Source organism: Prionailurus viverrinus, chromosome B3, assembly GCF_022837055.1.
Source record: "Prionailurus viverrinus isolate Anna chromosome B3, UM_Priviv_1.0, whole genome shotgun sequence".
Classification (NCBI taxonomy): domain Eukaryota; kingdom Metazoa; phylum Chordata; class Mammalia; order Carnivora; family Felidae; genus Prionailurus; species Prionailurus viverrinus.
The window spans coordinates 14,375,298-14,402,341 of NC_062566.1; the positions used below are offsets into that span (position 1 = coordinate 14,375,298).

General features: G+C 40.6%; 2 long non-coding RNA genes across 3 annotated transcripts; one reads left to right on the plus strand and one right to left on the minus strand.

Moving 5' to 3' along the window:
- Positions 1 to 395: 395 nt before the first annotated feature.
- LOC125168893 (uncharacterized) lies at positions 396 to 20,566 on the minus strand. The gene is made up of 3 exons (XR_007153332.1): positions 20,441 to 20,566; positions 942 to 1,160; positions 396 to 607 (listed from the first exon to the last, which is right to left on the minus strand). It is a non-coding gene; the product is annotated as an uncharacterized LOC125168893 (long non-coding RNA).
- Positions 20,567 to 20,707: 141 nt separating this feature from the next.
- On the plus strand, positions 20,708 to 23,863 carry LOC125168762 (uncharacterized). Of its 2 annotated transcripts, none has more exons than XR_007153286.1 (2): positions 20,708 to 20,912; positions 23,421 to 23,863. It is a non-coding gene; the product is annotated as an uncharacterized LOC125168762 (long non-coding RNA). The 2 variants fall into 2 exon arrangements; XR_007153285.1 differs by having other exon boundaries at positions 20,708 to 20,820.
- Positions 23,864 to 27,044: the final 3,181 nt, after the last annotated feature.

The window sequence follows — 27,044 nt, forward strand, 5'->3', positions numbered from 1 at the left end:
CTGCTCCACCCCCTCCTCCAAGCCCCTGGGCAGATTAGCTCTACCTCAGAGGTCCTCACTCTAGCAGGCAGCAGAACCCGCTGGAGGGTTGTCAGGACGCACACTACTGCCCCCCTCCCCCGCCCCCCGCATTTCTGCTGTAGTGGGTCTGGGTTTGAAAGCGGGCATTTCTCCCAAGTGCCCAGGGGTAGCTGTTGCTGCTGGTTGGGGACCACACCTTGAGGACCACCGCCCTCCCTGAAGGGGGCGCTGGTTCCCCAGTGCCAGCCTGCGGTTGCCTTGGGGATTACAACGTAATGCTGCCAGGTCTCCTGATTTTTCAGAGGAAGCCAGAAGTGCAGATTTTCATGTAAACTTTTCTGATTAAAATAAAATGTGTAACGAAGTTTTTAAAAAGTGAAACTGTCAGGAATTAAATAAAATATATCCACAGGTTGAATTGGATTCACAGCTTCCCACTTTGTGAGCGGGGTGTTTTACGCATGCGTGGTTTGATGCCGCTTAATGCCTGATGATGTTTGTGCCCATTGGCTTCTGACCGTTGCCACGTGTTCCCCAGGAGCTGAGGGTCTTGTTGGAACCCATGTGTTGTCCTTGTCCTTGCAGCCTAGGGCACAACGAAGACGGGTTGGTTTGTCTTACAAGCCTCTGTCAATGAGAAGGAACAAAAAGGCCACCCATCCTAAAAGGATTATCACAGACTTCTCAGACCACAAATAATTAATGGCGGGGCACACCACTGCGGGGAACCCTGGGCTGGGCTTAGCAAGAAGCCGGGAGTGCCCTGCCAAGTGGGAAACTGAAAGACGCCACCGGTAACAATAGCCCCAATGAAATGACAGGCAGCTCAGCTTTCAGGCTCAAAAGACAGAAGATGATCTGAGCGCAGGTCAGGATAAGTGTCTCCCTCCCCAGGCATAGGACGGCAGAGCAGCGCACACCTCCAGCATCACGTCTGGCTTCGAAAGGCGGGCCTCCGGCCAGCAGCGCAGGCTCATTCTTGAGCTGGGCACTGCCTCATACAGCCATTCCTCTACCTACTTCTCTTATCCTTCAATAGGACAGCAACAGCCACAAAGCAGTTAATAGCTCTGAGCATATCCAGCACATCGAGACTTTTCTGGATCTTTGAGCTGTACTTTCTGTTGAGTGATGATTACCTGTGGAACAAAGCACACAAAATATGGCAATTTTAGTTTACCTCCCCATCCCCACCATAAACACAACCAGCGAGCATGGTGCGGGACAGCTTACGCCTGAGTACCATCAGATCAGCTGTGCAGAAGTCAGTCATTAAACCAGTTTACAAAACTGCTTAATTAAAAACGCTCATAGTCATGTGTGTGTGTGTGTGTGTGTGTGTGTGTGTGTGTTTCTTGTTTGTTTGTTTTTGCCTTGATTCATTTGATTTTCAGAATGAAGTGTTCTCTAGCTTGTTTTGAAAAGTCATAGTGGTCCAATGTAGAATGTTTCTAGGCCTGGAGATTAAGGCTTACTATTGTTCACGTTAATATGAAGAAACAGAGGGAAGCTTCCAATCTTCAACATGCCTATAGTTGGGGTATGGTCGGCCTATGCCACCATCACTCTTTGCCCAGAAGATTAGCTTCTCCCTGGATGAGGACCATCAAAACGGATACAAGAAATTGACAAGGGGTTTATTCTAGACATTTCTAGACATTTCTCACTCTGATCCTGGAAAGTATGTCCTTTAAACATGGAAAAACTGGATTAACATTTGAGATTTCAACCAGAGCTCCTTCCTGGTGTCTGTGTCTCAGGCGGTCCCGCAGACTCAAGAGAGTTTGAGGCTTGGAGAAAACACACACTCAGCATGCTGACCTGATGGAGGGTGCTCACTGCAACACTTTTAAAGGACATGTTTTAGCAGGTACTATAGGAGGTTATTGTATTAATCAGGGTTTTCCAGAGAAACAGAACAAATAGGATGTGCATATATATGTCTCTCTGTCTCCATCTCTCTCCAAGAAATTTAAGGAATTGACTGACATGATTGTAGAAGATGGCAGTCTAATTTCTGCAAGGTGAGCCAGCAGGCTTGGGACCCAGGGAAGAGATGATATTTCAGCTTGAGTCCTAAGGTCATCTGAAGGCAGAATTGCTCTTCCTTGGGGGAGACCAGTCATTTTTCTCCTAAGGCCTTCAACTGGTTGGATGGGGCCCATCCACATTATAGAGGGTAATCTATTTTATCCCAAGTCTACTGATTTACTCCTAAATCTAAGACTACACTGTATGTTATCCAACTTGAATTTAAATAACTAAGTAAATGAGGAAAAAATGTCTACTGATTAAAATGGTAATGTTATCTAAAGAATACCTTCACAGAAACATCTAGAATGTTTGACCAAATATCTGGGTACCATTGCCTAGTTGAGTTGACACGTAGAATTGGCCATCACAGGCATGGACTGGCTAATATTTGGGAAGTGGGCCTCTTAGGAGACTGATAAGCAAAGATGGTCCATGCTGGGCCAGGGGAAATTCTTTCCAGGCCCTGGGAGGTCCTGAAGAAAGGGTTCTCACCCATCTCCCTTAAAATTCCAGCCCCTCAAGTTCTAATGCCAGATCTCACACCTGGGTTTTGGTGTAATATTTTGCCCTATGACCAGAACCATCTTGCTGATGATGTGACAATGCCCCAGCAGCACACAGGCAAGCATAACACAACCTTCCAGGAAACTAGGCTGTGGACCTTATTTTGGTTTTCCTTCCATGCTTTTTCTGTCCAATGTTCCTGTTTATGCTGTCTTGACTTCTATCAGCTTAGGGAAGGTACTGAGGATCACTGAGAACAACAGAAACAAAGTCTAACCTTTGAGCATCCCAGCTGACACCTGGTGCAAAGGGCATGAATGGGTCAGGGCCAGTTTTTCCCACCGTTCAAACTAGACAAAACTCCTGTGGGCTGCAGGGAGAACAGTTGGTGGGGAGAGAAACAGCATCACATCTGGGCATGGATCTCTGAAAAATGGGGTGAGAAGGTAAAGAGCAGGACAGTTCTGGGAGAACTGAGCACAGTGGGAAACTGCGCCTCCCATCTCCAAGCCTGGAGGGACACTGTACCTTGAAGAGAGCTCCTGTATGCCAGGATGGAGAGGAAGCAAGAGGGCAAAAACAGTACCTTGGCTTCCGGGTCTCCACCACCTCCCTGCTGGGTTTCCAGGACCACCAAGGGCATATGAAATCATGCACCTTGTCTTGTTCACTCTCACTGAGCAGTGTTGCATGCAGCCTAGGCCCTGGTAACCAGTTGATGAGAGATATTGGGTGAATGAAAACTCATTTGTTCAATGGGCCTGGTCCCAAAGAGAACCCACTCTGGGCTGGGTGGTGGTAGCTGTGGAGCTCCAGAGGCAGCTCCTCTTTTTTACCTGGTAGGCTTAATGAGGGTACAGTGAAGATCACAGTCTTTGCCCACAAAGGGGCAAGCTACCATCTGTCTGGTTCAGCCTCTTGCAAACCAAATACCCCTGGAACTCAGTGAAATTTGACTGGCCCCTACCAATTGGTTGGCCCTTGGAGAGTCTGCAGTGGGTGGGTGAGTAGGGCACAGGGAAGATTTCTCCTGGTGCCTCCTTGGCCCACACAAAGGACCAAGGCCTTTGATTGTGTCTTGTGGGAAGGTGTCCTTATGGCCTGACTCAATACCACCTGGAGATCTTACAAAGGCCCAGGGCATGGGTGCCATGTCTGAGAGTTAGTAGCAGCCAGATGAGTCTTTTTCTCTCCAGAATGGCCAATGCTGAGTCCTTCCCTAAGATGGGATATCTCCTAATTCAGAGGCAAGAGCCTGACTTTTCCAGCCTTTTCACAAGAAAGTTTCACCCATCACAGGATTCTGTGGGGGAAAGAATCAGAGTCACAGTTTTTATAGCCTCTTGTTCTGCCCCACAGCCAACTAGATAGGAGAGAGAAATTGTAGCCAAGCATGGTGGGAAAATCGAGGGAATTGAGACAAAAGTCTTGGTTCCTTCTCTCACCAACTGTGGCCTTGGGCAGGTTCCTGGACCAGACTAGGCCTCAGCTCTCCAGTATGGGAAATGGGAGCTCTGTGCAAGGCACTGCCCATGCTGCTATGGGATGCATGAGAACATAAGGAAGAACTCAACTTCAGGGAGCCTACACCCCACTCATTAAATCCGGCGTATTGAAGGAACACATGGAGTTCTGGTCAATTGAGATCTCACTTTCTTTTAGCTGATCTGTTTGTTCAGTTCAATAAGATGTTTACTTAGCACCTATTATGTCTTAGGCCCTTTATTAGAGGATGGCAAGAGCAAGGTTAAAAGATGGGATCCTGCCCTGGAGCAGTGATTCTCAAACTTTCTGATTTGAGAACCCTTTGCTCCTCCACTTTATTCTCCAAAACAGGGCAGGGGGAAAGCTAATGAGAAGAAGCGACATAGTTTTACATGTTTACTAATGTGAAATAAATTCCATAAGACTTTTTCAATGTTGAATTTAATAGAAGGCAGCTGGATTCATATATCTGCTTCTGCATTCCATGTGCTCTGATAAATCACATCCTGGAGACTTTAGAAGAAATAAGAAAAAGGGAAATAACATCTTAGTGCTAATTATGAAAATAGGTTTGACCTAGTGGGGCCCACTGGGCTTCAATAGACAGTTTGAGAGCCACTCAAAATGAGCCACGGGCATTAGTGTCAGGAAAATGTACTGCTTTTTGTAGATATTTTTAGTTGTCATATTAGTTGTAGGGCACTATTAACTGAGCCAGGAATCTAGCTCCATTTTACATGTAAACACAAAGTAATGTTTGCATAGTTTTAATATACTCAGTATTTTCCAAGAATTCAACTACCATGGCAAATGAGAGAAGATTACATGTTGCTTTGTTCAGAACTTTACTAAGAGTTATTAATCCTTTTGGAAAACACATTATTAATGGCAATGTTGTTTGTGGTATTTGAGTTACCAGCACAAACTCCAATTATCCTGGATTTGAGCCTGTTGTTGTCCTCCTGACTATCCCATAGATACAAGAATCTTGTCTACTATCGTATCTGTGGCTTCTGTATTTATTTTTGTAATTAAGATTTTATTTTGAGAAAATTACAGATTCACATGCAATGGTAAAAAAAATAATACAAAGAGAGGCTCCTGGGTGACTCAGTTGGTTAAGTGTCTGACTCTTGATTTCAGCTCAGATCATGATCTCGAGGTTCATGAGATTGAGCCCCACATTGAGCACTGCATTGACGGTTTGGAGCCTGCTTGGGATTCTCTCTCTCTACCCTTCCCACCCCCCTCAAAATAAATGAATAAATATCTTTAAAAAATGAAAAAGTAATAACACAAAGAAATCCCAACAATCATTTACCCACTTTCCCCTAATGGTAACCTTTTCCAAAACTATAGCACAGTATCACAACTAGGAAATTGACACTGACACAGCCAAGACGCAGAACATTTCCATCACCAGAAGGATCCCTCACATTGCTCTTTTGTAGCCACACCCTCGTCCCTCCTCCCCACCCACTCCTGAACCCCTGACAAACACTAATATGTTTTCCATGTTGATAATTTTTTCATTGAAAGATTGGTATATAAATGGATTCATTCAGTATGTAGGCTCTGGATATTGGCTTTTCTCACTCAGCATAATTCTTTGGAGATTCATCTGGGGTGCTGTGTAAATCAAGTTTGTTCCTTTTTCATTGCTCAGTAGTATTCCACAGCATGGATGTACTACAGCTTGTTCCATTATTCACCCACTAAAGGACATCTGCCTTGCTTCCAGGTGTTTGGTTGCTGCAAATAAAGCCACTATAAACATCCATATACAGTTTTTTGTCTGAACACAAATCATTTCTCTGGGATAAATGTTCAGGAGTACAACACTAGTTGCATGTTTAGGTTTAAAAGAAAGTGCCAAACTGCTTTCCAGGGTGACTACCATTTTACATTCCCATCAGCAACGTAGGAGTAATCCAATTTCTCTGTATCTTTTCAGTATCTTTTCATGTGCTTGTTTGCCATCCATATATCTGATTTGGTGAAATGTCTGTTCATGGCTTTGCCCAATTTTGAAGAATTGTTTGCTTTTTTATTGTTTAGTTTTGAGAGTTCCAAAAAACTCTAAAGATTAGCCTTTTATCATATACATGGTTTACAAATATTTTCTCCTACTCCATAATTTCTCTTTTCATCATCTTAACAGGGCCTAATGCAGAACAAAAGTTTTAAATTTTGATGAGATTTAATTTATCCATTTTTTTCCTTTTACACATCATGTTGTTAATATCAAGTCTAAGAACTTTTTTTTGTTTATTTATTTTGGTGGTGGCAGGGGGAGGCAGAGAGAAAGAGAGAAAGAGAATCCCAAAGCAAATTTCACTCTGTCAGCACAGAGCTCAATGCAAGACTCGGTCCCATGAACCCTGAGATCATGACCTGAGTTGAAATCAAGTGTCTGATGCTTAAACAACTCAGCCATCCAGGTGCCCAAGTCAGGCAAAATAGGGAAATACTTTCCCCTATTTTTTTCTAAAAGTTTTACAATTTTACATGCCACATTTATGCCCATGATTCATTTTGAGTTAATTTTTGTACACTGCAGGGCAAGGTTTTTTTTTTTTTTTTTTTTTTTTTTTGCCTATGGATGCCCAGTTGCTCTGATACTGTTTGTTGCAAAGGCTATCTTTACCCTTACAGAATTGTTTTTGTTCCAATGTGAAAGAAAAATCATATTTATATGAGTTTATTTTGGGGCTTTCTATTCTGCTCTACTGATCTATGTCTATCCTACAAATGCCACAAAGTCTTAATTACTATACTCATATAGGAAGTCTTGAAATTGCAGAAACCAATGCTTTCCACCATATCCTTCTTTTTCAAAACCTTAGTTACTTTGGTTCCTTTTGTTTTTCCATATAAATTTTAGAATAATTTTGTTCATATCCATAAAATATCTTGGCTGAGATTTTGATAGGAGTTGCATTAGCCCTACATATCAGTTTGGAAGAATTACTATGTTGAGACTTCCAATTCACAAACATATGCCTCTCCATTTATTTCTATCTTCTTTGATTTCTTTCATCAGCATGTGTAGTGTTAGCTTACAAAATCCCACAAATAATTTGTTAGATTTACACCTATTTTATTTCTTTTGAAAGATTGTAAGTGGTGTTGTATTTAAAAAATTTTTAGGGCACGCGGGTGGCTCAGTTGGTTAAGCTTCTGACTCTTGGTTTTGGCTCAGGTCATGGTCTCCTGGTTCATGGGTTCGAGCCCCATGTTGGGCTCTGTGCTGACAGTGCAGAGCCTGCTTGGGATTCTTTCTTTCCCTCTCTTTCTCCTTCTCTCTCTGCCTCTCCCCTGCTCATGTTCTCACTCTCTTAAAATAAATAAATAAACTTTTAAAAAAATATTTATTTATTTTGAGAGAGAGAGACAGAATGAGAGTGAGGGAGGGTCAGAGAGAGACCAGGCTCTCTGAAGCAGGCTCCAGGCTCTGAGCTGTCAGCACAGAGCCCGATGTGGGGCTCGAACTCACAAACCGTGAGATCATGACCTGAGCCGAAATCCAATGCTCAACCAACTGAACCACCCAGGTGCCCCACAATTTGTTAATCTTTAAAGAGAACTAGTTACCTGTTTTCTTGATTTTTCTTTAACATTTTCAATTCCAGTGAAGTCTGCTCTTATCTATATTACTTCCTTCCTTCCACTAGCTTTGGATTTATTTTGCTCTTTTTCTAGGTTCTTGAGGTAAGAACTTAGATTAATGATGTGATACTTTTCTTCTTTCCTAATGTATGCATTTAATGTTATAACTACCCTCTCACCACTACATGCTGTGTCCCCCTAATTTTGATATATTTGTTTTAATTTTTATTAATTTCAATATATTTTCAAACTTTTCCTTGAGACTTTCTCTATGACCCATAGATTATTTAGTGTATTGTTTAGTTTCCAGACAATTTCCTGTTATTTTTATGCTATTGATTTCTAGTTGAATTGCACTGTGATCAGAGACATATTGTATGACCCCAATTCTTTTAAATTTGTTGATTTTTCCTTTTTAAAGCATAGGTTGTGGCCTATTTTGGTATATGTTTCATGGGTACTTGAAAAGAATAAGTTCTGCTGTTTGGTGCAGTGTTTTATGAATGTTATTTGGATACTGTTATCTGATGGTGTTGTTGAGTTCTCCTATATCCTTGCTTACTTTCTGTCTAGTTTTTCTCTCAGCTGCTGAGAGAGAAATATTAAAATCTCAAGCCACAACTGTGGATTTATCTATTTTTCCTTTCACTTTTATCAGTTTTTGATTCACATATTTTGTGGCTATTTTTTGGTGCCTACCCACTTAGGATTCCTGTCTTCTTGGTGGACTGACCCCTTCATTATTATATAATGTCTCTCTCTGTCTCTGACAATTTTCTTTGCTTTTATATTACACTTATATAGCTTTCTGCTTTCCTTTAATTAATGTTTGCATGATATATCTTTTTCTATTCATCTCCTTTTAACCTGCTTATGTTGTTGTGTTTAAAGTGAATTTATTTTAGGCAACATATATTTGGATTGTGTTTTTTAATAGACTTTGCCAATCTCTGTCTTAAAAATTGGTGTATTTAGATTGTTTTCAAGGGCGTCTGGGTGGCTTACTCAGTGGCATTTGCTCACGGTTCATGAGTTCAAGCCCTACATCGGGCTTCATGCTGACAGTGAGGAGCCTGCTTGGGATTCTTTCTTTCTCCCTCTCTTTCTGCCCCCTCCCCAACTTGCACTGTCTCTGCCTCTCTCAAAATAGGTAAATAAACTTAAAAAGTAGATGATTTTCATTTAATAGAATTATTGATATGTTAGGGCTTAAGTCTGCCATTTTGTTATATGCTTTCTGTTTGCTATCTCTGTCTTTGTTTCTCTGTTTTCTTTTCCTGCTTTACTGTGGATTTTGTGAACATTTTTTAGAATTCCAGTATGATTTATCTGTGGCGTTTTTGAGTCTGTTTTTTGTATAGCTTTTAAATGGTTGCTTTAAGTATTACATTACATATAATAACATATCACAATCTACTGGTATTGTCCTTTTACCAGTTTATTGAAGCATGCATAGAAAATTTGCCTTCCTTTACAAGAAGAGTAAAGGGATTTACCCTCTCCAGTTACATTTGTATTACAATTTTCTCTACATACATTTGGAACCACATCACACAGTGTCATAATTTTTGCTTCCACCATTAAGCATAAATTAGAAAACTTAAGAGAAGAAGAAAAATCTCTTTTATTTGCTCATATTTTTGTTCTTCCTTCCTTCCAGGTGTTCCAAGATTCCTTCTTTATTATTTCATTTCTATATGGAGATTTCTCTTCCACCTATTATTTTGGGGTAGATCTGCTGGTGATAATTCTTAGTGTTTTTTTTTAATATGAAAATGTCTTGATTTACCCTTCATCCTGATGAATGTCTTTCTTGGGTACAGGATTACTGGGTTGACAGTTCTGTACACTCAGAACTTGGAAATATTATGCCTCTTCCTTCTGGCCTCTGTGGTTTCTGATGAGAAATCTGTTATCACTCAAATTGTTTTTCTTCTGTAACTAATGTGTTGTTTTCACTGGCTCCTTTCAAGATTTATTTTTTCCTTTAGCTTTCAGAAGTTCTGTTTTTATATGTCTTAGCATGCCTTTCTTTGTTTATCCTCTTTCACATTTGCTCTACTTCTTGAATCTGTAGGCCAAATCTATCGCCACATTTGGAAAGTTTTCAGCCATTATTTCTTCAAGTACTTTTTCATCTCTGTCCTGTTCCTTGTGGGATTCTGATGACACAAATTTTAGACCTTTTGTTATAATCCCTTAGATCCCTAAGCCTCTGTTCATTTTATTTCCAGTCTATTTTCTCTCTTTGTTCAGATTGGATTATTCCTAGTTTTCTGTTTTCAAGTTTAGTTGATTCCTTCCTCTGTATATTCTATTCTGCCATTGAACCCATCCATCAGGCTGTTTGTTTCAGTTGTTGTATTTTTAATTTTTTTTTAATTTTTAAAGTTTTTAAAATTTCCATTTGGTTCTTCTTTACATTTTGCGTTTCTTTGCCGAAGCTTTCTACTTTCTCCACATTTGTTTCAAGTGTGACCATGACTGCTTCCTCAAGCATTTTGATCATGGCTTCTTTAAAATCTTTTTTAGATAATTTTAACTTCTCATTTGTCTTCATGTTTGCGTCTGATTTTTTTAATTCTTTTACTGAAGTACAATCAATGTGCAGTATTATGTTACTTTCAGGTTTACAATATAATGATTCAACAACTTTATATATTAACTCTGCTCAACATAAGTGTACTTTTAATCTCCTTTATCTATTCCACCCATCTCCCCACCCCACCCAGTCCCCTCTGGCAACCACCAGTTTGTTCTCCAGATTTAAGACTGTTTTTTCCCTCCTTTTTACATTTGTTTGTTTTGTTTATTAAATTCTGCATGAGTGAAATCATATGGTATTGTCCTTTTCCATTCAATTTGAAATCTTCCTGGTTCTTGATATGATGAGTGATTTCAATTTTATACTGGACATTCTTGTATTATGTTATGAATCTATATCTCATTTAAATTTTCTATTTTAGCTGGCTTTCTCTGCCGCTACTCTGCAGGGGAAGGACAGAGGTGCTGCCTCATTATTGTCAGACGGAAGTATAAGTCCAGTACCCTCACTCAGTCACTATAGACACCGGAGGTAGAAGGCTTTTCATTATAGCCTCATGTAGGTGGGAGATTTAGCTTCCCACGTGGTCACCACTCTGACCCTGGTTAAAGTGGAGTGTTTCAGTCACTAGGGATAAAAACCCAGGTTTCTGCTTGGTCTTCTCTGACACCACCCTTGTGGGGGTGTTGGGACATGTCATTAGAGCTTCACAAATATAGAAGTCTAGGCTCCCCACTTGGTCTTTGCTGGCATGGGTAATGTTTTCTGTGGTTTTTTATTAGAATAGAGCAGTTATTGTGTAAAAGTTTTTGGTCTTGCCAGGCTGTCCTTTTCTGGTCCTTTGGTTTGAGAGAGAAGCCTTTTATTATTGTTTTTTTTTTTGTTTGTTTGTCCCCATTGGTATTTCAAGGGTTCCACCTCCTTCAGCTCCAAGACTGGTATATGTGAGGCAGGAAGAAACCCCAGGGGAGCCATCACCATGTTGTCATTCCTTGTTCTCAAGGCACTTAGCCAGCCTGCCTTCTTCTTTTCACTTTTCAGAGTCTTCTTTTGTTTTATATATAATGTCTAGTTTTTAGTTGCACTTAGCGTGAAGAATAGGGAAAAGTATGTCTATTCCATCTTCCCAAAAGTAGAAGTCTCCAAAATTTGTTATTAAAATGTATTAGTCAAGGTTCTACAGAGAAATAGAACTGTATGTGTGTGATAGGGAGGGAGAGGGTAAGAGAGGGAGGGAGAGAGAGACACAGATTTTTATGAAATTGGTTTACATGACTGTGATCATCACAATTGTGGATGTTGGCAGGTCTAAAATCCATAGGGCAAGCCAGCAGGCTGGATACCTAGTTAATGTTGCAGCTCAAGTCCAAAGGAGTCTAGAGGAAGAATTCCTTCTTCCTTGGGGGACTTCAGTTTTTGTCTCTTAAGGTTTTCTTTTTATTATTTATTTATTTATTTGTCTCTTAAGGTTTTCAACTGATTACTTGAGACCCACCTACATTATTAAAGGCAATCTTCTTTACACAAAATCTATTGATTTAAACCCTAATCCATCCAAAAATATCTTTACAGCCAAAGCTAGACTGGTATTTTACCAAATACCCAGATACCATGGCCTTAGCCAAGTTGACACATAAAATAACCATCACAATATTACCTTATTATAAAGCAATTTCATCTAATTTCTCCCTTATGATAAAGTTGAAGACCATTATTGTTTTTCTAAAAATACATATGGTTGGGTGATATTACCTGACTCTCAAGAAAATGAAGGAGACATTGCAAAGCATTAGTTATAAAGAGGATGTTATCTGGTAATGTTAAGAACTACCACCTTTGAGAAACCTCATTCTGACCTACTTCCCCAACCTTCTGCATGTTGAAGTTACAGAATCAGTTTAGAATCATATGATGTTGCTGTTTTCACAGTCAAAATATCAACAGTTTTATTACATTTATTATTTTTAATCTAATATCAACATATCCACCAAAAGGAGCAGGAGCAGATCAGACACCACTTTGTAAGAATGCTGCTCATCCAAGCTGCCACTCTGTGCACAAGAATATTGATTTCCAAGGTCCATTTGTTCTCCAGTCCAAGTCCTTCTCTGGAATGATTCCTGATGTGCTTTCTTGCTTAGGATTTTATAAAGATAATGATCACACTCTATGGAATGAACCAAATGATTCACTATATATACACAACAGTCGACATTTAAATGGAATGTCCAGCTCCCACTCTTCCTCATTAAGACTTCCATAAGACTGTTATCCAAGGACCTATTCAATTCTCTTTAAGCTACTGGTTCTTGGTCATGAGTCTTTCTTTTGTCTCCCAGCTAGTCTTTCTCTTATGGTTACCATTTATTGAGCACTTACTTTTGTGACTTGCATCTAATTTGAAGTGTCTCTATCTCTAAGTGTAACAGAGTAAGGTAGGTATCAGTGTTGCTCTTCTAACATACAATCAAACATCTTTTGGGCTCACTCTATGCACCAGAGTCTTTTATCCTTTGCTTCCTTCAAAGTTCATACTTTAAGTTGGGTCAGTCTTAGTTCTGTAGATCTAACTTTCTAGTATATAAAATACTGCACAGATCTATTCAATGCTAGTCATAACCTAAAATGTCAATACTACTCAAAAGCAATCTACACATTCAATGCAATCTCAATCAAAATTACACCAGCATTCTTCTCAAAGCTAGAACAAGCAATCCTAAAATTTGTATGGAACCACAAAAGACCCCGAATAGCCGAAGTAATATTGAAGAAGACCAAAGCAGAGACTTCAGCCTCTACTACAAAGCTGTAATCGTCAAGACAGCATGGTATTGGCATAAAAACAGACACATAGACCAATGGAATATAATAGAGACTCCAGAATTGGGCCCACAAAAGTATGGCCAACTAATCTTTGACAAAGCAGGAAAGAATATCCAATGGAAAAAAGACAGTCTCTTTAACAAATGGTGCTGGGAGAACTGGACAGCAACATGCAGAAGAATGAAACTAGACCAATTTCTTACACTATTCACAAAAATAAACTCAAAATGGATAAAGGACCTGAATATGAGACAGGAAACCATCAAAACCCTAGAGGAGAAAGCAGGAAAAAAAACCTCTCTGACCTCAACCACAGCAATTTCTTACTTAACACATCTCCAAAGACAAGAGAATTAAAAGCAGAAATGAACTATTGGGACCTCATGAAGATAAAAAGCTTCTGCACAGCAAAGGAAACAATCAACAAAACTAAAAGACAACTGAAGGAATGGGAAAAGATATTTGCAAATGACATATCGGACAAAGGGCTAGTATCCACAATCTATAAAGAACTCACCAAACTCCACACCCCCCAAAAAAATAATCCAGTGAAGAAATGGGCAGAAGACATGAATAGACCCTTCTCAAAAGAAGACACCCAGATGGCCAACAGGCATATGAAAAGATGCTCAACGTCACTCCTCATCAGAGAAATATGAATCAAAACCACACTGAGATACCACCTCACGCCAGTCAGAGTGGCTAAAATGAACAAATTAGGAGACTATAGATGCTGGCGAGGATGTGGAGAAACAGGAACCCTCTTGCACTGTTGGTGGGAATGCAAACTGGTGCAGCCACTCTGGAAAACAGTGTGGAGGTTCCTCAGAAAATTAAAAATAGATCTACTCTATGACCCAGCAATAGCACTGCTGGGAATTTACCCAAGGGATACAGGAGTGCTGATGCATAGGGGCACTTGTATCCCAAGGTTTATAACAGTACTTTCAACAATAGCCAAATTATGGAAAGAACCTAAATGTCCATCAAGTGATGAATAAAGAAATTGTGGTTTATATACACAATGGAATACTACGTGGCAATGAGAAAGAATGAAATCTGGCCTTTTGTAGCAACGTGGATGGAACTGGAGAGTGTTATGCTAAGTGAAATAAGTCATACAGAGAAAGACAGATACCATATGTTTTCACTTTTATGTGGATCCTGAGAAACTTAACAGAAGACCAAGGGGGAGGGGAAGGAGAAAAAAAAGAGAAGGAAGGAGCCAAACCATAAGAGACTCTTGAAAACTGAGAATAAACTGAGGGTTGATGGGGGGTTGGAAGGAGGGGAAAGTGGTTGATGGGCATTGAGGAGGGCACTTGTTGAGATGAGCACTGGGTGTTGTATGGAAACCAATTTGACAATAAATTTCATATTAAAAAAAATAAAGTGCTAGTCTGAAAAGATGATTGATATAGCAACTTGTGGTTGATTTTGGATTCACCTTTGGGTACAGCATGACACTTTATGAATGGGGTTAATGAATTTAGGTCTGTGTGGGTACTATGACTTTTGGTAGAAAAATAATGACTTTCAGATTGAAAGCTGCATAATTTCCCTCCCATTATTCAAAAGAAGTTTTATTATGGTTATTTTCCATTATACTATTACGTTTTACTGCCCTTTCCCCCACCTTTTACCTAGGGCTTTAGCCACCAGTCCCTCTTGCCAAATATATCATCCCCACTTATATGTGAACCATAAAGATTCTTCTTCTATTTTTGGTAGTCCTCACCATGAGGGTCTGGTATAGAGGATACAAGACAGGTGACCAGATGGCCTGTTTTCTGAGGCCATAAGTAGTGCTATAAGCAGATGTGGACTCTGTGGTTTCCCACCAGACAATGGGGGGCTGCTGAGATACCGAGAGCAACTTTATTTTGTTAGGAAAATTTTGAACATACTCAAATATACATACAAAGTATAATGAACACCCATCATTGAGTCTCAGTAATCATTAGCTCATTGCCAATCTTGTTTCATCTCTCCTTTCTTCCCTTAAGTGGATTTGTTTGAAGCAAATCCCAAACATCAAGTCTTTTAATCTGTAAATACTTCAGTATGTATATACAAATGATAAGACTTTAAAAAATAACCATATTATTATTATCAAGCCTAAAAATGTTAACTAAATGTCTTAATATTATCAGCTTTTTTATTTTCTCCAATATCTTATAATTCTTTTTGCATTTGGTTTGTTTGAATCAGGATCCAAACAAAGTCCGTACATTGTATTGGTTGATGAGTTTCCTAAACCTTTTTTAATCCATAATAAACTTCCTCTCTCCCTTAATGTACCTGTTGAATGTCTAAATTATTCACCGTATAGAGTTCGTGGTATTTTAGATTTTGCTGATTGCAACCCCTGATGTCATTTACCATACTCTTCCATCTGCAGTCTTCCTTGTGTAACATGGTAGATTTGGTGACTTGATTATAAACATATTGACTTTTGGAGACAAGAGTATTTCATAAGTCATGCTGTGTACATAATGTCTGGTCCTATCTATGCTATCAGAATTGATCAATAGGGTTTCAGATATTGTTAGCCTGATCCATCCATTATAAAGTTCCCCATCAGTTTTTCACCTAATACTTTTATCAGGCATTGATGATCATCAGAGGCTGCAAAATGGTGATCTCCTACTTCTATCATTCCTTCTTAATTTATTAGCTGGACTACATCTACAACAAGAAATTTCCTTTCATCAACAACTTGATTACTCTGAGATACAGTTCATAGAAGACACAGAGGATAAATGTTGGATTCTTTCCCTTTGTTTACCAGTTTCAGAATAATGAATTGGCATTCTATCAGGCTATAAATGTAAAATAAGTTTGAATTTTGTCTTGTTTTGTGTGTCTCCTCATCATTATGAACTCATGTGTTAAACATGTTTCATGTGCTTCAATCTTTGGTAACCACCATTTTTTTTGATTTTCAATTTGTACTATCTTTGGCCATTGGGAACCTTCTAAGTTGGCTCCTGAGTCCTTTTAGCTCATCCCTAGAAGTCCACAACCACTTCCTTGTTCTCCAGCTTGACAAGGTGCTGTGGGTTCCTCTTGCACAGTTCTTGTACCAGACTAGGATTTAGCCATTTCTTCAAGGAGCCTGTTCCTTCTGGTGGAAAATAGAATTTAGAGACCAAAATCTGGGCATTACTGGTCTTCACTGATCCTTGGTTGGCCATTGATTTTAGGCCTTTGCTACTGAACAGAACTAGAAAAATCTTTATTTTTTAATACATCATGAGTTTATGTTATTTTCAAATTCAAATTTAGGATTACAGAAATTTTACATTAAATCTTGATTCCTAACAAGATTAGCATACTTACTTATTTACTTGCCCCAAATATATATATTTATATAAATATATATTTATTTATATATATTATATATTCCCCAAATATATATTTATATAAATACATATATATGAAATAAATAAATAATATAAATATGTATATATATATATTGGTTTCAGAATATCAGTTCCAAAATTATTTATAATATCATGATTAGTAACAGTTAAGAGTCCCTTGTAGTTATTTTTTGTCTTTGGAGTATATCCAAAAAAAATGTTCAATAAAATTACTGTGTTTTAAAACCATTTGCAGTTATACCCCTTTGTATGAATAAGCCACCAGTCGAATAAAAACATTTATTTGTTCCAATTTGGCTTTCTATTTTTAGAAATTACCTTATATAAGTGTTCCTTTTATTTAATTTTATGCATATGTAAAACATTTACATGGCTGCAAAGTCAAGTACTGGAAACAGGTACATTCATAGAAGTCTAGTTATATATTAGTTTTACAATTTTATTGTCCAGTTTTCTTCTTCACATCATAATATATTCTAGAGATTATCTGTAGCAATATATAGAGATATTCTTAATTTCTCTTAAAACCTACATAGCATTCTACTGAGTGGAAGTACTATAGTTTATACATTTAATTTATACAATCCCATTGGTGGACATTTGGTTTGCTTCCTGTCTTTTGCTATGAATAGCCTTGTGTGTATAATTTTTTTCATATTTGGCACTATACTTTCAGTATTGATTTATATAGAAGGGATTTCTGTATTAAATGCTTATGTAATGTAGCTAATCTTTCCAAATTTCTTCTCATAGAGTTGTAGCACCTTTTTATTCACACTGGCAATAAGTTTGTCATCAAACTTTTGAATTTTTGTCCCATAACAGGTTAGAAGGGATACTTGGTATGGGTTTCATTTAAATTTCTCTTATTATAAAGAAGGTTAAGCATTGTATATGTTTGTAAGGGCCATTTGCATTTCTTTTCTGACCTACTTGTTTATAGATAGCTCTTGCCTGTTTTTTAAATGAGATTGTTGGATTTTTTTTTCCATCTCTCTTTTAGAATCTGTTTTTCATAGTTACTCATTTGGCCTTTCTCTTTATTTATGATGTTTTTGTTTGGTTTGTTTTTGCCATGCAGAAATTTTATGTATTTACTATTAGATTTATTAGACTTTTTCTTTCAAATCATAGTTTAAGAAGTTTTCCCTAGTCTCTGAATTTTTAGGAATTAATCCTTTTTTTCTATATTTTCTAGGATTTATTCTATATTATTAAATATTCTGTTTAATTTCTGAGCTATTTAGAATGTATCTTGGTATACAGAGTGAGAGACAGATTCAGTTTTCTTTTTCCCTACAGCTGTACAGCTATCCCAACACTATTTATTTAAAAAGTGTATCTTTTGAGATACCTCCTTTAGTATACACTAAATTTCTATAAGCAATGGAGGCTATTTTTGGACTTTTGATTCAGTTCTATCAGTCTGCCTATCCATTTACTAATTCTACACTTTTTTTTAAGTGATAAAGACTTTGTAATATATTTTAATATTTGGTAAAGCTAGTTTCTCTACATTGCTTTTTTCTAGATTATCCTGGCTATTTCTGCTTGAACTTTTGATTCAATTTGTCCAGCTCCAGAAAAAAAAATGGTATTATGTTAAATTCATAATTTATTTTAGGGTAAATTGAATTGATATCTTTTGATGTTCAGTCTTTCTATCTATGAACATGGTATATCTCCCCACTTCTTTTGCTACTTTCACAAAAGTTTTATATTTATCTTGCGTAGATTTAAACATCTCTCATTGAGTTCATACCCACAGTTTTCTTTTTCTATCATAAATGAAATCTCCTCTTTCATTGTTTCTTTCAAATGGCCTTTCTTTATAGATATGTAGTCCATTGCTCTTGCTTATTGATTTTACAGCCTGCTACTTTTGAGTTTCATTATTGTTTATGTTAGTTTTTCCATAGATTCTCTCGGGTTTTCCCAATATATTATCATATCATCTATAAACAGATATCATTTTGTTATTGTCTCTTTTCAAATTCTTCTGCTTCTAAATATTTCCTTGTTTCATTGTTTTGCCTAATGTTTCCAACACAAATTGACACAGTATTGATGATGTGGACATCTTTGTCTTGGCTCTGACTTCAATGAGAAAGTATTTTTAGTATGAATGAGTGCTGCATTTCTCAAATGTATTTTGTATCTTTGGAGACTGTCACATTGTTTTTATCCTTAGTTCTATGAATATTATGAATTATATTTCTGGATTTCCTATATTGAACCACACTGGAATTCCTGGAACAAACACTATTTGCTCATAATGTATTACCTTTAATGTGCTGTTGGATTCTATTTGCTTAGGTTTTTCTTTAACATTTGCATATCAATATTAGTAAGTGATATTGGTTTGTAGTTTTAATTTTTCATATTTTCAAATGATGATATTCTTAGCAATAGTCAGAACTTTTCCCTCTCTTTCTATGCTGTAGAATAGTTTACATAGCACTGGAATTACCCAATTTTTGAAGGTTTGTTAGAATTCTCCTGAGAAATTATTTGGGCTTAATGTTCTTTTGGGGTGCTGGGGGACAGCTCTAACTACTTTCTCTATTACTTCTATGATAATTGGTCTGTTCAGACTTTTTGAAGAAAGGGGGCCATTTCTAGTGGGTTATGACATGCAGGAATCAAAGAAAGAAATGCAAATATTCTTTGTAGGTCAGGGATCATAGTACTGTTTTTATTGGTATATTACTTTGTTTTTATGCTTTAAACACAATAGAAAAAAGACATAGTCCTTATTCACAACTTACATTAAATCTTTTTGGAAGTTGAATGTCCTTGATAATATGTTGTGAAACAGATAGCATTCTTTAAGACCTTTCTTAACTTGAAACAAAACTTTGTATAAATACATTGGTGTGTACATATCACAATAGAGCTGCGATCCCCAAAACCACCAAGTGCATATTTCAATGTCATGTCAATTCAGTTAGGTTAATAAGTAAAGATTCAATTTTGGTCAAAATTTCCAATAGAAATAGTAATTCTTGAAAAATGATTTGTTTTGGACTCAGGTTGGCATTTGCCAAATTAGGATGGTTTAATTTGGTTTGGAGTTTGTGATTTTGTGCTAAGAAGAGCTTCATGAGATTGTGTCATTTCTCTGTTTCACTCTTAAGAAATCACAATCCTCCACTCTTATTCTTCACTTACTTTTTCTCTAGATAATATTTTCCACTAGAACTTTGGGGAATGAAGCAGATGCATTTGGATTCCTTTGTCCAAACTAATGACTTGTTTCTGGACAGAAAAATGTTACCATCAACAGGATTTTTTTTTAAATATTATACAGTGTTTGGTTCAGGCCAGCAGTGTGGGATGGGGATTTAGTCTCTGGGTTTGCCAAGATGTTTATGCAGCGGGAATGTTACTTATGTAAGCCTGGAAGTGCTCCTCATGTACTCGCCTCCCTCTCCCCTTTCAGCTTTTTTTCATTAAGAAGTTGATCTTCCTTTCATGATACCACATTAAATGGCTAAAAAGAAAAGAAAAGAAATTATTTACTGTAAAAAATAACCTAACTGTCCACAAAACATCCATTTAGTTAAAGGAACCACAAGGAGATCTGGAAAACTGGGCTGTGAATTGTTTTTATCCTCTTGGTTTGGCCCCTAACTCACTTCCTATTGCTCCCCAGAAGAGATCAAACTCAGATTTGGGGGAAAAAATAAAATATTTTTAAAATAAAGGAATAAACAAACAAACAAAATACATTTTTTTACATTTTTCTGGGGACTGCAGATAAATTTCCATGTAACAGAGAAATGTAAAAGTGAGGGTAAATCATGAATGTTAGACATTAATAAAACATATTACAAATAAAATCTATACTTAACAGTTGTGAGAAACTAACACAGTGTAGAATTAGAACTAACCTCAACACAGGTAAATAAATATCTATGTGCTTACATAATCAACCAACAAAACTTATTGAAAGCAAATAGGGCATTTGGAGGTGAAAACAGAGATGACTGTGAAAAGTCATGAGGCAATACTCCCAACCCTCCCTGCTTACCTCATCCTCCTGCTTTTCTGTGTATGCTGCCCTATGAGTCAGTGGAGATGATAAACTTAAATGATTTTAAGCAGATGTGTGTCAACATTCCTTGATAAAAGCATGCCAGAACCTTATACCAGTCTGTTCCAGCACCCATCCCTCAACAAAGCAACGGTCCTCCAACCAAAGTGGTAACAACTGCAGGTTACACTCACCTGGGAAACCTCTATGACCTCAACAGCTCAGAGGGGGGATATTCTTCACTGAGGAGTCCCTGAGCCTAGGTCTTGAAGCATTGGTTGGAGTTTACCTTCTATCTATGGCTCTGTGAACTTCCTGGATAAATGTTGGAACCATGGCTCTACACTGACATATTTTTCATATGGACAACAATGAGGGTGAGACCATATTTCTGAGATTCAATCAAGTCTCTCAGTTCTAATTGCTGAAGAAGAGATGGAGCCTCAGCCTGGGAATACCAAGGTGGCAGGTGTGGGGATGGTTGCTACTCTGTATTCATAAATCCCTCCAACTAATATACATGGAGCAGACAGATATTGGCAGATCTGCCACATACAGCTGAGAAGGTTTCACACTGCACAAGCTTGATCTATTAAAGGGGCACCAATTCCATAGTAGACAGATATCATAGATTTTCATGTTTCTTGTGCCAGTTTTCTTTTTTTTAAGTTTTTTTTTTTTTGAGGAGAAACAGAGGCAGTGCAAGTAGGGGAGAGGCAGAGAGAAAGAGAGAGAGAGAGAGAGAGAGAGAGAGAGAATCTGAAACAGGCTTCATGCTGCCAGCACAGAGCCCAACACAGGGCTCAAACTCACTAAACCATGAGATCATGACCTGAGCTGAAACCAAGAGTCAGATGGTTAACTGACTGAGCTACCAAGGTGCCCTTCTTGTGCCAGTTTTTTTAGAGAATAATGATAAAGTGTCTTGAGTAAGGGATGGATCACACAAAAGTGCTATCTTTGCTTGAGGAACTGGGAAGATGGTTCTGGGTGGTGGGAATCCAAAGCTGCATGGGGCAATGAAAGCTTCTCATGATTCTGTGTTTTGCTGTATGTGTGCCAGAGTGGATGGGGGCTAAAATGCCATGGACCAAGGAAAGAAGAGGGCTCTGGCACCTAGCAGCATGCCCTTAAAGCAAGCCATGTCATATTGGCCATACTGTCTAGAAAGATGCTATCCAATACAAACATTATATGAGCCACAAGTGCAAGCCACCTACCTCATTTCAAAATTTCTAGTAGCCATATTTTAAAAAGTAAAACAAAACAAGTAGAATTAATTGTAATAATATAATTTCTTGATCTGCCTAAAATACTGTCATTCAACATATATCGTCAATATAAAGATGATTAAGGGGCGCCTGGGTGGCGCAGTCGGTTAAGCGTCCGACTTCAGCCAGGTCACGATCTCGCGGTCCGTGAGTTCGAGCCCCGCGTCGGGCTCTGGGCTGATGGCCCAGAGCCTGGAGCCTGTTTCCGATTCTGTGTCTCCTTCTCTCTCTGACCCTCCTCCGTTCATGCTCTGTCTCTCTCTGTCCCCCAAAAAATAAATAAACGTTGAAAAAAAAATATTAAAAAAAAAATTTTTTTTTTTTTTAAAATATAAAGATGATTAATGAGATAGTTTGCACTATTTTTTTGTACTAAGTCTTTGAAAGCCAGTGTGGATTTTATACTCTCAGCACATCTCAATTAGGACTAACCACACTTCAAAGGCTCAGTAGTCTTCTGTGGCTAGCGGCTCCCATATTGGACAGGAAAGTTCTAAAATCTTGTTGGTTATCATCTGGATTCTCTCTCTGAGTGAGGGTGAGGCCTCCCTCTGAAGCAGTCAAAGCTGAGTTTGGGTCTCTGAAGGAACAGAAGTGCAGATGGGCATTGAGGGTCCCAGAGCATCAGCACAGGAAGGCTGGAGCCGCTGACCACCCCAGGGCCACCCTCCCCACTGCTCTTCCCTCAGCCCAGAGACTTGGGTATATTGGATTGAGAGAGTCAGCACTTTGGTGAGACATAAGGCAAATAGACCCAGTGCTGTTCCCATTAGAGGAAGGAACCACTACAGACCATTCTTCAGGGAGCCACACAAGTGATCAAGTTCAGAGAGGCGGGAAGCCGCAGAGCTGGGTGGCCTCCCTCCAAAACATTTATGACGACTGTGGTCGCAGCCGCCACCACCATGTCCCAGGCGTGGTGCTTGGTGCTGGATCTGATCTCCACAGCGTGCACCCACTCTGTGGGAGGTAGGGATTAGCACTCTGTTTTGTGAGGAGGAAACAGAGACTCAGAGACACAAGTGTCTTGCCTGGGGGCCTCATGGCCAGAGCAGCAAAGCCATCAGTGCCTCTACAAACCCTGCTGCTTCTTCCAGGTTATCAGCTACTAGTCACAGATGGAGTTGGCATTTATAGGGTCTGAAACTTTGACCAAATCCGCTGGTCATGGTAGCTTCAGTGACCCTATCATCCCGCAGAGCCCAGCCTTATCACCATAGCCTGAAAATATAGGTGAAGACCTAAGTTAGATTGCTAGATGTGGCCATTTCCCTCTTCATCCCTACCTTTACCATGTTAGCCTGGAAGAGAAAAGCAGCTGGGGTGTGTTTCCTTTCATGCAAAATGCTTTGTCCCCTGCCAGGTGTGGGTCAGATGAAGGAAGAAGAAAGGAAGGTATGGGGTGTGTGTGTGTGTGTGTGTGTGAGACAGACAGACGGTGCCCGGGTCTGATGCAGGAGATGAGCACAGGACAGGGCACAGAGCAGGGCAGGGAATACCTAGCTTAGGGAAGTAGTTGAGGCTTAAGGAAGAGAGGAAACTTTTGCAAAGCAGAGACGTGATTAGGGATTAGAACTGTGGTAGGTGTTTCTAGCTGGGGGTAGAACCATGACCACTGAGGGCAGAAACCTGGTATATGTAAGAACTTTCCAGTAGGCACAACCAAAGGATGAGCTGCCTCAGCAGGATGTGTTTCCTGTCCCCAGAGGTATTTAAGCTTGTGCACGGTGACAAGTTGGCCACGATCACATGGACTGGGGGCTCAATGAGATGTCCTTAGTGGAATGGGGTGCTGACTTCAGCAAGAGATCAAGAAAAGAGACAAAGAAGGAAAGCCACAGTTACCCTGGAAAGTTCCGGTGTGTCCTTTTATTGGATTTAAAAAATAATGAAAGAAAGATCTGTATGATGAAAATTACAAACTGCTGATCAAAGAAATCAAAGAAGACCTAAACAGACTGAGAAACATCTGTGTTCATGGGTTGGAAGGTTCTGCATTGTAAAGATGTCAATTTCTACCCAAATTGATAATAGTTTCAATGGAATGCCAATCAAAATCTCCACAAGGTTTTTGCAGACCCAGAAAAGCTGATCTGTAAATTCCTATGGAAAGGGAGACTCAAGAATAAAATATCTTGACAAAGAAGAATGAAGGCAGTGGCGTCACTTGCCTGATATTACGTTTTACCATAGAGTGGCAAAAATCAAGACAGTGTGGTATTGGCCAAGGGGCTGACTCCTGGATCACTGGAACGGAAGGGAGACCCCAGGGCTTGGGATTCCCTGATTTCCAAATGCTGACCTATCTCAGGAGTTATGAGTCTCTCCTCTGTCTCTCCTTCTTCCTGGGGAGGTCTAATGCTGGTGCGGGCCAGGGATCATCTGGGTGATAGGCCAGCTTCCTTTTGCACATGCTCTCTGAATTGAGACACCACGTCTCCCTCTTTGGGCCTGGGCCTCCATCCACCCTTCAGAGGTTCCAGTTCTACGTCCTCTCTGCGCACCTCTGAGCCACCTCCACACCTCTCTGGGGAGCCCTGGGAAAGTTGTGGATTTTCTCGGGGCTGCCCTGGCTCTAGAGAGGGCAGGTGTTTCTGTCCCAACCTTCTCCACCACTATGTCCCTCTAGATGGCCACCAGAGGGGCCTCTTTACACCAACCCAGGTCAGTGAGAGAAGCTGTCACCCTCAGAGTCCCAGGTGGAAGACAAGACCCAGTGCCCTTGACCTGGCACCCGTCAACCCATGCAAGGTGTCTTTCCCTGAACCTTGGAGAGTGGGGTGAGTCATCCCACAGTCCGGGGATGTTCCTGAGGCCTTTTAGCCGGTGACCACAAGCCTTGAAGACCCAGAGGCACCCACACTTCCTCCTTTTCTGGGGTAAACCTTATACACCGAGTCTTTCTTGAGCAGCACTGAGCACCTGCACTTTCTTAAAGCTACTGCCCTACATGTGCCTCTGAGATCAGAGTTTGCATTGTGCCGCTTCCTCTGCTGTGTCTCAGTCTGTGCCTCCAGGTCCTCCTTCCCTGGCACAGTCAGCCTCAGCCTCAAGATCAGGCTCAAAGGGGCAAAGAGGAATGGCAGAGAAAGATAAGCCATGTCCGCTTATTCTCCTCTGCTTTGGTGGGCGACCCTCCCTCTTTTCCAGCTTGGCTCTGGAAATCGGACAGAAATCAGACAGAAGTGATCTCACTCAGGGTTGCAGCTACCAGACTGAGTCCCCAGGACGGGAGGAGCATAGAGCACTCTAAAAGCCCATGGCCGCAGCTTGCCTGGAGTGCCACAGAGGGCTTCTTGAGAAAGCACTCTTGGGTTGAGGTCTAAAGGATGAGCAGGACTTGACCAAGTGCCCAGAGTAGAGGAGTCTCCAGGCAGAGGGACCAGCCTGACTGAAGGCCCCAAAGCAAGAAGGAAGAGCTGACAGCCGGCGGGTGGAGCCTAGGCAGCAAGATCAAGGTGTGAGAAGAGGCCGGGAGACACTCAAGGCCCCCTGTAGCCTGTGACAGGATCTTGGTCCTTATTTCGACTTATGTCTTGTTCCCTGAACTTGAGGTGAAGGGTAGAGGGTCTAGAACCCTTGGCTCGAAGTCCAACTCCCCATGACTCACACCTGGCCCAGGGTAGGTGCTCAGTCCATGCTGAGACCACGGAGCCGTGGAACTGTGGATGTGGAGTTCCTTTCGTCTGGCTCTGATGAGGAACTGGAGGCACCAGGTGGGGGTTCAAAGTGGACCTAGCTCTGTTCTTATTACCTTTGCTGATAACAGCTCCTCACTTTTCCTTGGGGTGCCAACCCCACCACTACTATGTTCTGTCATGTGGTTTGTGGTCTTGCATAGCACCTCTACTCCAGAGGAAGGATGTGACTCAGACCAAAGCAATCAGCACAGTGCATCTCCTTGCCATCATGATAGGTTCAGGGACGAACACATGGACCAATTCAGGCCAATGAGGAGCAGCCTCAAGACTTGTTTGCAGACCATGATGTAGCCCTGGAGCTGCGGGAAGGCTCTTCTTGGAATAATCTGCTTGAAAGTGAAGCCAAGCCAAAGAAAGCTAAGCAAGAGAGTGATAGCTTTTTGATGGCATCATTAGAGTACCTGGATCCAGCTATGCCTGAAGCTATGATTTGAACTTTTTAATTACATTCAATGAGTTTCCTTTTTTTGCTTATGACAGTTTGACTTGTGTTTCTGTTATTTGAACCTCACAAATTCTGGCTCATTTAGCATTCCTGGTCAGGCCACCTTTTCCTCATCCTCCCGTTGGCCAGTGTAAAGAATGGAGCTTTCCTTAGGCTGTTCAATAGTGCGGAGCCTTAGCACTTGCCTGCAATCTGCAATGGGAATGACTGAGGGAATGAATCTCTTTCTTGTTTGCACAACCTTGGCCTTGCTGTTGTGTATTTCTACCAACCTTTATCAGCCCCACATTGCGGGGTAGGAAGCATTGCCAATTCCCAGGACCCTGGGCTTACCCAGCCTCAGACCCCTGGGTCCCCTGGACCCTGCAGTGCAAGGGGCTTGAACTGAGAAAGGATGGACTGAGCAAGTTCCACAGCCTGGTCGCCGCCCACTGCCCCAGGTCCCCCCACCGCCTCCCGGGAGGCTCTCTTGGGCCTGCCAGGACTGACAAGCTGTGAACACATGTTGCTGGGGGTGGGGGAGAGTTGTTTTTTCCAAGGGCCTTTTCCAAGCCAGAAAGAACTGAAATGTGAGCTCCCCTTACTTTAACCACGAGCAGAACTGCCAGGGCATCCTGGCTCCCTCCCCCTGTGTGTGCTGGGAGGCCGTGTGGGCATTCATCCACAGCAGTGGAAAATATCAGGAGGGGTGGCTAGAGGCGGACCACTTCGGGGGCTTCCTGTGTGTGGAATGACGCCGCTGGTGGAGGGGGGGGTTCCACTGCACCACCGTCTCCAGCCACCCTGGGGCCCGAGGAAAACAATTTGACTTCTCTAAACCTCAGCCTCTCCACTCATAAAATGGGCACACAAAGGCTTGCCCCCATGGTCATGGAGAGGGAGGAGATTACGCATGTAGGGTCTTTAACACGGTGCCTGGCGCATGCTCAGTGCCCGGTGGATTATTCTAGCTTCAGCAGTGATCCCGGGAGGCAGGCACCTTTGGCACCCACTGTACAGAGGAGAAGGCAGAGGCTCAGAATGGGTGGGCGGCTGCCCAAGGTGACAGTGGCAGCTCAGGTCTGTGTGCCTTTGATCTGGAGTCTGGCCGATGTGGGGGCTGGGGGGCAGGGGCCCCAGCAACAGATCAGGGAGATGCATGGGGGAGCAGAGGCTGGTCCCAGCTGCAGGCTAGCTTCCTGCGT